Source organism: Artemia sp. Qi Xiang Cuo, chromosome 7, assembly GCF_049724085.1.
Source record: "Artemia sp. Qi Xiang Cuo chromosome 7, ASM4972408v1, whole genome shotgun sequence".
Taxonomy (NCBI): domain Eukaryota; kingdom Metazoa; phylum Arthropoda; class Branchiopoda; order Anostraca; family Artemiidae; genus Artemia; species Artemia sp. Qi Xiang Cuo.
In genome coordinates this window covers 77,589,357-77,603,000 of record NC_142800.1, presented here as the reverse complement: position 1 = coordinate 77,603,000, position 13,644 = coordinate 77,589,357, and the positions used below count along the sequence as shown (strand labels likewise).

The window sequence follows — 13,644 nt, the reverse complement described above, 5'->3', positions numbered from 1 at the left end:
AAAGTGAATATACCACTTGATGCCTTTTTATATACCACTTGATGTCTTTTTTTATGCTGATTATGAATATAGTAATCATTTCTATTGGAAATGAATTTCAGCCCCCCTCTATATATACCAATTCAGGGTATATATTTCTACAACCTAACCTAACCCTGAATTGGCCGATATAGGGGGGGGGGGCTGAAATTCATTTCCAATAGAAATGATTATTATAGGCCTATTTGTAATCAGCATAAAAAAAAAGGTAAAATTCTACTGTAGCTACCTTTGGCTACCTTGGGTAGGGGTTAGGTTAGGAAAATGAGACTTTCAGGGATGGGTCTACAGGCTAAAGTATGTCATGGGAAGGTATTTTGAAGTACCTACCTCCACTCCTTCTCCCTCTAGAGGGTCATGAAATTTGCCTACATGACAGGTCTATACCCATTGAAATTTTGACAAAACAACATTTTACCTTAATTTTCAGTTAGCCTATCAGTTTCTTTTTCTCTGGCTTTAGCTCTGAAAATGCAATTTCAGTTATGTAAGCAGAATTTTAAGACATATAAATAGTTTATTTCCAAAATTTAGGAAATGTATTTTCATGTCTTTAAAACCTTGCAAATTGGGATTGAACAATGCTGTAAGACTGTAACCATTCTTCTTGTGTTTTATGTAAACAGAAAATCTATTTTGAAAGGTTCCACGATTGCACCACACAAATTTCGAAAGGTTATCAAAGGTTAAGAACCTCTAGAGGGATAAGGAGTGGAGGTAGGTAATTCAAAATACCTTCCCAGGACATACTTTAGCCTGTAGAACCATTCCTGAAAGTTTCATTTTCCTAACCTATCCCCTTTCCAAGATAGTCAAAAGTAGCTAAAGTAGAATTTTACCAAAAAAAAGGCATCAAATGGTGCATTCACTTTATTCCTAACTCAATAATATGATTTGGTAGAAATTTACCAAAATTTATTTCTGACAGAAATGATTATTATATTTGTAATCAGCATAAAAAAAGGCATCAAATGACGTATTCACTTTATTCCTAACTCAATAATATGATTTGGTAGAAACTTACCCTTCAAACTGCCTTCCCAGGACATACTTTAGCCTGTAAACCATCAATGAAAATTTCATTTTCCTAATCTAACCACTTTCCAAGATAGCCAAAGGTAGCAAAAGCAGAATTTTACCTTGTAAACCATTTGATGTGAAAAAATAAGCCTGAATCTTCCATCTAGGCTATAATTTTCATATGATGGACAATAAAAGAAAATATTTTTCAATGTTTCATTTATTCCACTAGGCCTATCACAATCAAGAGTTCACCACTAAAACGTCCCATGCAGCCTAGCTATCTGTGTCATATGATAATGGTTGATTGTCGTCCTCTTCCTCTGTCATATGATTACCCGTCCTCTCTAGTCTGGTGACCCTAGGACGTCTTCCTTTGTGTTAGTTGATTCATATAGAGTTCTCGCCTTGAGTTTTTGAATTATTTTGCTCTACATCAGTGTTGCCAGATCGTGAACAAAAAAGTAAGCCGCAGCCTTTGAAAAACAAGCCAAAAATAAGCCAGACAATTTTTTGCCCAAAATCTAACTTTACTTTTAAAGGTGTCCAAGTTTTGACGGCCGTTTTATAGAAATACTCACCACTATTCAGGTCCTTTGATCCTACTGGCATTATCCACCTTTCAATTCGTCCCCTGGCTTGAGGAAGTTCAGTTCCAGTGTAGAGATTATTTTGAGGCTGCATTTAGTACAATTGCGATAAACCGCTACCCCATGTGGACCTTTAGAGACTTTACAGAAATTCCCGCGTACTATGTTCAGAAAATGCTCGACCGTGCTTACTTTCCTGTCCAACAGTTCGGGGAAAATTATTGACGCGGACGCCCACGGGCTCGATTTCTCCTGTGTTAGTTCGAGCACTGTCCGTGTGTGCGCCGCAATTTCTGTATCCCATAATTTCACTGAGTCGGACCTCCGATTACTATAATGATACTCTGTGACCCAAGGCGTTTTAATGTCAACATTTCGATTCAGTCAGAGGTTCTTTTTGGCGCAATAGAGTTATTGCCAGAACAAATTCTTAAAATTGTGTCCCAGCCCTTATGTATTGGTTGGACATAATGATGCATTACTTAATAACAACCGTAACCCGCAGACAAAAACAAAAAAGATCATTAGATCATTGGTTTATTATCACATAGATACACAAAAAAAAACAGATCATTGGGATATTATCACATATATATTCCTAAAATTATGGAAATCACTTTGTGTAAAGTCAAAGCTTTGGAATAAAATCCTTTTCCCAATGCTAAATGCGATGCTAAAACGCCCTTAAAGGGCTACGAAAGATACACAAGGAACACAATCGTACTTTTGTCTTTATCACAAGTCCATTCCAGGGTCATAATTGGTTATCACGAACCACAATACGTCCCTGGGACCAAGAACAAATAAGACTGAGTAGAACATCCGTCTTTAGTCCATGTACCGACTATTGGATAACCCGTAAAATCTGAGTGGTTGTGGAGCCAATTTGAGAACTGAGTGAGCACTGAGTTGACGGCCGTCTACTTTCCCTCATCGCCGCCACGCATTTTCGAGGAAAAGACCGTAGCAGGCCTCCAGGCGTGTATGATTAGTGTAATCAAACACTTTCACTTGTTCTCACTCAATTTTTCTTCTCCGGGGCTGTACTGCGATGAGTTAGTTGTAGAGGTAACGAATTGTAATGTTCCGCACCAGCTCCACCTCCGCTCAAATTCGCCGGGTATCAACCGTATTTTATTCGACTCCGCATGGTTGTAGTATCGAGATAGGGAGACGAAGGTTCTTAGTCTTTATTTGTTCTTGCTGGGACGAATCTCCAGTTTCCTGTTTGATGAGCCACATTTTAACGAAGTCCGAACATTCCACCACTTTAAACATGGATAGGAAGTATCGTGGGCCAGATTGGGAATGATACGCGTTATAAATTTCGATACTTTTACGTAAGACAAACTAAGAATTGAATTTTGTTGCTGTGCTGTGAGAGCCAACTCACTCATCGATTTCAGAAGTTTACAACTTTATCATAATTATATTGACCTTTAGCGCAAGATGGCTGTCCCAACTCTGGCTGCCAGTCGTTGAGTGAGTGCGTACCTTTTAAGGCGCTTTATGACGGGAAAACTAAAAAAAAGTGGCAGTTTGAAAAAAAATGCTCCAGGGTGGAATTTTCGGTTATTAAGAATATCCGTCTTTCATAGCCCTTTAAGATTAACCAAATGCCTCTAAGATGTCACTGAGTTCATCTTCTTCGCCATCAGCGTCAGGCGCATCAGCTCTGCCACATCGTCCACTGTCAGACGCATTTTCAGCTCGATTTTTCGAATATATGGAATTGTTGAACGAAGTCATTTTGGCCGATGGTACGAATGACGAACAGCAGTGGCCCCTGACAGACATCCTCAGTCGAAAAATCAAAATTGCGTTTAGCATTGGTAAAAGCATTCTATTCCGAAGCTTTGAATTTACACAGTTCATCATAGAAAACGCTCTCTCAACGACTGCGTTGCTGATAGGCAAACTCAGCAACGACAATGCCCACTTTGCCAAATTCTGAAAGACTGGCTCTCCAATAGGGTCGCGAAACTGAAGCACGTGGACCCAGTACTCAGAGGAGTCTTTTGGAAGTTCTCCGCCACAATGTTCATTCCAGTCAACCTCGAGCAGGCGTCTCCACTGGTTTTCCATGTCTCCAAATTCTTTCACTGTAATCACACTAAGAGGTAGGTCGGCGAATCTGGGTCTAGTCTGAGATAAACATATTATCGGAGAGAGAACTGTCAATTTCAGAAGGGAATCAATGGCAAGAGGTAAACGTTTCAGAACTGACCTTGCAGCCGTCTTGAGAAAGCCGTGACAGCAAAGCTTTATTTCCTCTATCATCTCGCTTGGAAGATCAGCTTCGCTGAGATCAGAAAGAAACAAATGCCCAAAGTCTACCTGGTCGACAGGAAGGTAGTAAATTAGAAACTCAAGGTTGACGTTAAGGCACACTGCAGACGGTGGAAGGATCCTGCACAGGATGCACATGACCAAATCTTTCAGCTCTTGAAACAGACGAAATTGGTCTGCATTCGAATGTTGAAATAGTATGTTCACCCTCTGAAAGTCGGCCAATAGCGGTTTCAGAAAGACAATGTATAGACGGTTGCGCAAATCACTGTACATTTCGTGTAAAGTTCTTGCAGTATAGCACCGCTCTTTTTCCTTGACGAAGCGGAAATGTGTTCTCAGTTCGAGGTATTGCTCATCAACTCTACACACTGCGGTGTATCGCGACAACCAGCGTGTACTAGAAGGGGCCACAATTTTAAGGGGCGAATTTCCATGATTTATCAGCCTACATATCTGGCTGTACGCTTCCCTTCGCAACGGGCTTACGTTAAACCACTTACGTTTCCGAGAGCATAAATTCTAGGTTGCTCGGCAACTCTTCCACCGCCTTGGAAGCGCACAAGTGCAGAGAGTGGCAAACACATTTGAAAAGCTGAAGGTGGGGTAACCCATCTGCTTTCAGCAATGTAAATAGAGAGTTATTTGCGCCACACATGTTATTTGCCCCATCAGTACCAATACGAATCAGGTTTTTGAGAGGTACTTTGCACTCTGCAAGAAATTTTGTGAGTTCTGCGTGGAGTATAATAGCTGTAGTTGATGGTACTTCAACCATTCCTAACGCAGTACACACTATCTTTTTCAACTTCGGGCTGTAATATCGAATGCATATACACATGGACTTCATTGTAGAGACATCAGTTGACTCATCCAGCATTAAAGAGTACTTACCATCTCCAATGTCAACCACTTTCTCCTTCAGGGTTTCTGGTCCAAGCACATTCTTAATGAGAGCGGAACATTTAGTTCTTTTTAGCCTCACCGATTCACCAATAGGCCCAGGAAATAAGTCTTTGATGATAGTAGAAAGATGGTCGATTGTTCTCACCGACGAGTGATAGGCTACATGAGCAACCAAGACCAGCTCCGCTTTCTGTGAAGCCAAGTGCGATCACTTGACTCCTTTAAAATTATCATTATTTATTCGTTTTTTTTTTAGCTATGCTTAATAACAGTGTGTTTCGGCTGTGTTTCATAGCTTTACTATGAACGGGTAATTGGTTGGGGGGGGGGCAAAACTTCCGTCTTGGTTTTACCCAGGAAGATAAAGTCTGAGAGGGATAAAATTTTGCATGTTTATTGGCTAGGACATGACCTACGAAACGCAGCCCTCCCCACCTCTCTGGGACCAAAGATCGCTTAACACTGTTGTGGTATGCCTCTTTACAGAAGCACAAGTGTGTTTCCTTGGTTGATTTCAATGACTGGTCCCCTAACTCCGATTGGGTCCCCCATACACAAAATAACGGGCCACTGGCTATTAATCGTTATCAAATTCTGTTGAGATCTAAATGGTAGATATTCTTGGTTGAATGACGTATTTGAGGGCCTCTCTAAAATACACACAGAAATCAAGATTAGGGTTAAGACTTCCCAACAAAACACACACTGGACATTGGGCCTTATTGCTATGAAGTTTCGGAGGAGTGCTACAAAGACCACTCTTTCTGGTAGGTGTTTTGATGACAAGAACGTAGGGCCTCCCCTATTGTTAAGCCATGCTCAAAAGAAAAGTACTCACCACATTCAGTGACTGGTTTCTGTATTTTCAGACTTGCTGCCTTCTTCTCATGCTTTTTCGATTTCATGTGCTGCTCCAGATCATGTTTGTGAGCCCTAAGCTCTGTACCATTGCAGATTTTACACGATGCTTTTGTGTCATCACCTTGAACAGGCTGAAGCCACTTGGAATTTTGTATCTTTCTCCCACACTTGCTGCTTCCTTCATTTTGGCTTCTGGACACCATTTCTCCTGTTTCACTTTCAACACAATTCTGATTGTTTGTTTCAGTCTTTTTGTTAGGGTTCTGCATATATATTGGAGGCGAATGAAGTTCGTCCGGAATGATGCAGATCTTGTCTGCTGACCACGTGCCTCTGGATATGGGGTCATCCCCTAACTAAACACTCCGATCAGGGTTGCTGCAACCTCATGTGGCGGGCGGAGCCCACCCCGGGTATATCAGTATCTAGGTTAAACCTAGCTCTAATCAGATTCCAGGCCTAGGGTCGGTTGGGCTAGCGACCATCCACCTGAAAATCAAGTGCTACGCAAAGTGACTACATAGCCTCGGATCCGGACCCCCTTTTAAGATCTCGACCAACGCGCGTCAACGGACATGCTGACGACGTCAGAAAGACTGACAGACTAAACATTCTAGACTAAAGGGGGCTTTGAATAGCCACCTGGAATGTTTTGACCCTGAATGCACCTGCATCAAAGAACCTACTTTCTCAAGAACTTTGTAAGAATAAAGTGGCGATTGCAAGTCTCACAGAATCCCGTCTTACTGGAAGTGGAGAAGAGCGAATAAGCGATAATCACTCGTTAGTCTGGTCTGGAGGGAGCATGAGAAGAAATGGTGTTGGCCTCGCGCTAAACGGCCTTGCAAGAAAGGCCTTACTCTTGCACGAAGCTGTATCGGACAGAATAATGAAGGCCCGCTTTGGGCACAAGCATGGCAAGATGACAATTTTAGTATGCTATGCCCCGACCAACGATTTTGACGACGTAACCAAGGAAGAGTTCTAATCTGCTCTGTCCAGATATCTGTCAACAGTTTCTCCCTACGATATCACTGTTCTTCTCGGTGACTTCAATGCCACAGTGTGAGATGATATGGGTGTTTGGCGTGGCACAATTGGACCTGTATCCCCCGACCCACTGAACGATAACGGCCTTCGCCTACTCGAACTGTGCCGATCCCATGAACTTGTGATCGCAAACACCTACTTTCAACGTAAGACTATCCACCAATACACGTGGTATAGTAACGAGGGTCGCACAAAGACGATGATTGACTACGTCATTAGTTCTAAACGCTGGAGATCATCGCTGAAGAACTGCAGAACTTACAGATCAGCAGAGCTCGGAAATGCAGATCACAGGCTTGTGTGTGCTGACGTCCAGCTTCGCCTCCATGCACAGTGATCGGAAAGAAAACCAGTAGCAGCGGATATTGGGAAACTGAAGGAGCCATATACTCGCCAGAAGTATAGTGTTGAGATATCAAATCGCTTTGAGCTCCTGGGCACACTCAACAACAGCGAAGACGCCTGGAAGTATTTTAAATCACAGACCAGCGAAGCAGCACAGCTGGTGCTTGGCAAGCGGAGTTTCCCGAAGAAATCGTGGCTAACTGACGAAACACTGCAGGTCATAGAGCAAAGGCGGAGGGCAAGACTTCTTGGGGACATGGCCACCTATCGAAGGCTCAATGGAGTGCGGAACAGACTTATTCACCGAGACCGAACTCAGTTTGTTGCAAGGAAAGCCGATGAAATCGAACTAGCAGCAAAAAAAAAAGACATGGGTAGCCTGTTCAAGCACCTCCGCAATCTCACAGAAAATAAAACACCAGCATTGGGACCCGTCCTATCCAGGGATGGGACACTTCTCTCTGATGAGGGTTCTTGTCTCGAGCGGTGGAAGGACCACTTCTGCTCACTCCTGAACAACACTAGCCCGTCTATGCCTCCTACTGATAGTCCCAGCCAACCTGGCAGTACAAGATACGAAACAGATGCTCCTCCAGACGAGCCTTTCAGCCCATCAGAAATTGGAAATGCAGTAAAAAGGCTCAAGAACAATACAGCTGCCGGTATCTGTGGCCTGAGTGCGGAGCTGCTAATATATGCAGGTCCTGTTATGCTCCTGTTTCTCCACACCTTGTTCTCTACAATCTGGCAAACCGAGATAATTCCCGAAGATTGGCGGAAGGGTGTCATTATCCCTTTATGGAGGAGGAAAGGTTCTAGAAGCGACGGATTGAACTACCGTGGAATAACCCTACTGTCTGTCCCGGGAAAACTTTTCTCAATGGTCCTGCTAGATCGCTGTCAAAATATCATTCGTAAAATCCGGCGACCGGAGCAAACTGGTTTCATGTCGGACCGTTCAACCATCGAGCAGATTTTTACGATCCGACAAATCATAGAAAAAGCCACGGAGTTCCGACAAAAAGCTTTTCTTGCCTTTGTCGACTTCCGTGCTGCGTTCGACTCAGTGAACCAAGAAGCTTTTTGGCGGATTCTAGAATCAACTGGCCTCCCTGAGAAATAATGCAGACTCTTCAAAGCTCTACACCATGGGACGGAGAGTTGTGTTCAAGTGAACGGCCACCGCAGCCCGTTCTTCCAAATCACGACAGGAGTGCGTCAAGGATGTGCAGTTGCCCCAGAGCTCCTCAATGTCATCAAAGACTACGTTATGACAAGGACTACTTCACGTCTCAGCTTTGGACTCAAGTTTGGAGATCGTGTCATTACAGATGCTGATTTTGCCGATGACTTGGCCATTCTGGCGGACTCCATGGAGCAGTTGCTGGAAGCGCTTCGAATCCTACGAGAAGAGTCTGCAAAAGTAGGACTGCAGATAAACTGGATTAAGACGAAAATTATGGCCATTGACCCATCCTCTCCTGCTGCCAATCCTTCAGTTAGCCTGGATAGCACCACTAGAATCGAAGTTGTCCAAAGGTTCACCTACCTGGGCTCCATAATTTCTTCAGATGGCTTACTTCTTTCTGAACTACAAGCGAGAATATCCAAAGCGTCTTCTGCCATGGGCAGACTGAACCGTTACCTCTGGTGAAAACCGAACATCAGTCACACAACGAAGCTGCGGATTTTCAACGCCCTCGTCGGTTCTGTGATGCTCTATGGAGCTGAGACGTGGCAAGCTTCAGCCGCAACCCTCAAGGCAATTGATGTCTTTCAGTCGAAGAGCCTGAGGAGGATCGAAGGTCTACGATGGTTCGACTTTGTCAGCAATGAGAAGCTGCTGCAGCTCACCAAGCAGTCTCGGTTTTCGACCCAAGCAGCCGAGCGAACACTACGATGGTTCGGACATCTACTTCGAATGCCTCCACACATACCTGCGAAAACGATCCATGACTTCGACCCTGTCAAAGCCGGTTGGAAGCGACCTCGCGGCCGACCGAAGAAACGATGGTCTGACAGCCTGTCCAAGTTCCTGGCGATGGCAAATATCAGGTTGAGCGATGTGCAAACGCTTGCCATGGACCGAAGTGGATGGAGGAGGCAGACGTCACTCTCTACGCCGAGCAGCGCCCGGCAGGAGACATAAGTCAAGTAAGTAAGTCAAGTCTGCATATTACAATTAATTTTGGACGGGGCAGGCTTAACTACGTCAGTAGACCCCGAGGTAGCAATCTGGTTGGCTGAGGTAACAATCTGCTTGGCAGTAGATGCTTGAGGTATACGAAGTTTAGAAAGAGAGGTTTGAACCACCCTTTCTGGGACCAGGACAGGCTTAAGTACTTTAGTAGAGACTGAGGTAACAATGTGCTTGGCAGTAGATGCTTGAGGTACACCAAGTTTAAAAAGAAAGGTTTTAACTACCCTTTCTGGGACTAGTTTTGGTGTCGGACTGCCAGTATCTGAGTGACTGTTCACCACTTCGGAGGTAGAGCCCGCTATGTCTAGTTCCACCAGTTCTTGGACTAATTTTGATTCTTTTAACAGCTCTGCCACTGTCCTAGACTTTGGCAGAACAGCTCGTTTTCGCCTGTAGTGGCTGGTGGCACTGCTATCACTGTCCATGCTGTCAGTCTCAGAGTCACTGTCATCTGACTCATCAGGTTCCACCCAATCTTGGGCTGATGAATCATTACACAAATTTGCCACTATTTTAACTTTTGATGGAACAACTCGTCTGTATTTGGTGATTGCTCTGCTATCTCTCGTCCCCATACTAATTTCAGGTGCTGATTTGTCTATTAAAGCTCGTTTTGGCTCGGATCCACCACCATCAACACCATCTATTCCAGCACTGTCCGGTTCAGTTGAGTTGGAAGGCCTAGTAGCAGTGAAAAAATTTGAAATTTTTTCCTGCCCGTTTCCATCATATCCAGTTGAACGTTTCATTTTTATTTTCACTCGGGGTGAATGACATTCAATCTGAAAAGAGTATGGAAAAATAAACTGAATCTGTAAGTTCATCTTGGAGTAAAAATTGACAATAATGTCCAAGCTAAGCTTGTACTTGTAACAATATTTGAATAATATATCCTGCCTATTCTGACAACTTCTAATTACTAAAAGATGATTTTTTAAACATCTTGCAACATAGCTGGGTTATTGATTTACATTGCAATACTGACTTAAAGAAGTTTAATTTTTGATTTCAGAAGTTTAATTTCAGAAAAAACTCAGCCCGGGGTCAAATTTGTGCAAGCAAAATCTCAGCCAACAGCTCTCACAAAACCAATAGAAGAGGGATTTCTTAACTGCGCTCGGCCAAAAGGTTGCACAAACACAAATGGAATAAAAATTGTGAGAGAGGCTGAACTGAGCTCAGAAAAATTGAGCAATGGAAAACGGCCTCAATGTTGAGTTTTCTCATATACTTCCACAAAATAAAGGTTGTAAAATGGCTATATTGACGGTTCTAGAAAAATCTTTCAGTACTGACATATCAAGAACTATTAAACAGGGGCCTCTCAACAGATAAAGGGATGCGAACAAATAGCATTTGGCAGAGCAGAACCTCATCTTTCTTTTCATTCCCAACAACTATGTTTATACAAGGTTTAAGTACTGATATGAGTCAGAGAAATTAAAGGGAAAATTAAATATGGGCAGTGGCAATTACAAAGGCTCAGGCTCCTGTATTCATATATCTCTTTCTGATATTTTCATTAGTATTATATGGTACTTTATTACATATTAGCTATTAGCCTATATTATATATAACTACTTTCTCTAGTATTTAACTATAGGCTAATACATTGGGAAAAATGAATAAAAGTGAGTCTGAAACAAAATTGATTGCTTCAGGTTTGCTTATGTCACAAGCTGATGCTTATCACCGCTAAAAATGGGGGTGCAAACCAGTCATGTACAACAGTTATTTTTCTGTGGCATGTACCCAATTTGCTGGTAGCCAATGCATTGAGGTACACACCTTAATGCATTGGGTACCCCCCCATACCAGTTAGGGATTAATTGTTTTATGTACAACCATCAACATATAATGTACTCCTTCACCACTGTAGTAGTATACCACAGAAACTGTACCTCAGAATTTTATACCTACATCTAACCGAGTGTACTACTCCATATATAGCGTAGCACGACCTAATCCATATATAGTGCAGTAGGACCTATATCATGTCTAATATAGCACTGATTGTGGGGTGTAGTACTCACATTCTTAGTTACAGATCCTGTGGTGTACTACTGCAGGGGTAAAGTAGTACATGATGTTGATGGTAGTACATAAAACAATTAATATCCCTAACTGCCCAATACCAATTTTCACTTTTGCATGTATTCTGCGAAAACCCATGACCAGTTTGCTTCTTCCTTTGAGCATATTTAAACTGAAGTGATGCAAAGAAAACCTCAAATATAAGTAAATGTATTTTCTCAGAATAGGCCTAGACGAAAAGTGAAAATGAATATCATATTAAAAAAGCAAGTTTTTTTCAATTGAAAGTAAGAAGCAACATTAAAATTTTAAACAACCTGAAATTACTATGTATACAATAGGGGTTGCTCCAATCCTCCTCAATACCTTGCTCTTTACACAAAAGTTTGCATCAGGAAAATTGCATAATTTATTTTTAAAATGTGATTGATTTTGTCTAATTGCATTGGCATTTGTTACCAAACATGAAACTCCTTTCTACATCACACATGTCTTTATGAAATAAAAGTTGGCCAGTAAATTATTATTACCTTAAATTGCATTGTCCCTCAACAGTGATCTTAAAGGTGTCAACAATTACAGCATTATCAAGAAGATTGTTCCAATGGGTAATCACTCTATTTGAGAAGTAGTGGTTATGGACTCTGGTATCTGCCCTCTTCCAGGACAACTTCTTACTATGCCCCCTTGTCCTAGAGAATTCATCAAACTGAAATGGATCTTGACATGAGGAATCAGCATTAAAAAGCTTATAACTAATTATGACATCCCTTCTTCAAGGCCTGTACAAAAGTGTTGGGAACTTTAGCTTATATAATTGAGATGGATAATCAAGATTCTTGCATCCATCAACAGCTTTTGTTGGCTGTTTTTGGACACATTCTATTTTTTGCTGATTGCCATTGTTCAGGGGTGTTGCTACACACATCCCAAATTCTATCAATGATTGCACAAAACCCTTGTACAGATTGGTCATAACTTTGGATGATCTTCTGCATACAATATGCTTGATTATGCTTAGGGTCTTGGATGCTTTGGCAACAGCTATTTGTGCATGTTTGTTAAATTTTAGTTCCTCATCAACAGCAATTCTCAAATCTCTCCCCTCTGCCAAAGAGGGAATCAATTATCCTAAACCATCTGCTCAAGACATTCAATGAACCATCTGCTCATATGGTGCTGCCACCTTTTCTCCTAAAGCACATTGACTTGCACTTCTGAACGTTAAATTTAAGTTTCTACTCATCAACTCATAGTGAACTCACATTCAGGTCATCTTGCATGGAGGCTCTTGCAACTGATAATTCTGCAGAACCAATAAGCTTTGAATCTGCCAGAGATTGGTTTCTATTGTTTACGTATGGTATTTATTATTGGGAAATATGCATGAATTGTTTGCACAGGGAGATGGTGAGTTTTTCTCCAGAAGTTATTTGTTAAATACTGAGCAGTTCATATTATTGACCAACAAATAAGATGAACCTGCCATTAGATGCCATTTTTTAGGCTCTTTCTGAATATAATGATTGCTTTTCTTACTAATTCAGTTTAAAGCCTTTATTGGAAACTTGAAAATGTTTATTTCTTTCTACTAATTAAAAAAAACTTCCTGAAAAATAAGTTTTCCAAAGAAAAGTAAAGGCCATTTTAAACTTAAGCCCAGCGGATGCAAATACCTTTTAAAATTCAAACTCAAAAAGACCAGAAATTATTATTGAAGAATAAATGAAACCCGAAACGAACAGAAATTAAATGAACAATCACAGCAAAGACATACAACAAGTAATAATATAAATGAATAAATGGATCTTAAAGTGAGTAATGCTTAGATTGAGTATGAAAATCAAGCTTAAAACAAATATAAATATTTTCCTATTGAAGTATAAATGAAACTTAAAACGAAAAGAAACTAAATAAACAATCAATGCAAACAAACATACAATAGATATTAATTTAAATTAATAAATAAATCTTAAAACGAATGAAACTTAAATTGAGTATGCAAATCACGCTTATAACGAAAAAAAATCATCACAAACAAGAGTTTGGGGTATCATCTCCTTCTCTCACTGTAAAAATCTAAAATCTATTGTGTCATTGGTGCTTTGCTGAAAACTAATTTTATGACAAATATTTTCTTTTGTACTTAATATTGAAAATAAACATTAAAATTATAGTAACATTTTGAACTGATGAGCTTCCAGCAATTGATAACATTATACATCAAATATTCAGTTTAATTTATTAACTCTTTTTAAAGATGTTTAAAGATAACAAACGACGAATATAGTTTCACTACAAACAAGTGTT

At 41.0% G+C, this 13,644-nt stretch overlaps 1 protein-coding gene and 1 pseudogene across 5 annotated transcripts in view; both read right to left on the bottom strand.

Annotated features, from left to right (window-relative positions):
* Window positions 1-11,962, bottom strand: part of LOC148950712 (RNA 2',3'-cyclic phosphatase ANGEL2-like) — a 45,219-nt gene extending 33,257 nt beyond the window's left edge. The window contains exon 1 of one of the 5 annotated variants that reach the window (XM_089092585.1): window positions 11,865-11,962. The gene's annotated coding sequence lies outside the window, so the exon portion shown is untranslated. Of the gene's footprint in view, window positions 1-1,063; window positions 1,086-1,178; window positions 1,473-11,864 lie in introns of those variants that run through there. The other 4 variants (XM_089092582.1, XM_089092584.1, XM_089092583.1 and 1 more) reach the window with 4 other exon arrangements.
* On the bottom strand, window positions 3,258-4,596 carry LOC148950713 (uncharacterized; annotated as a pseudogene).
* Window positions 11,963-13,644: the final 1,682 nt, after the last annotated feature.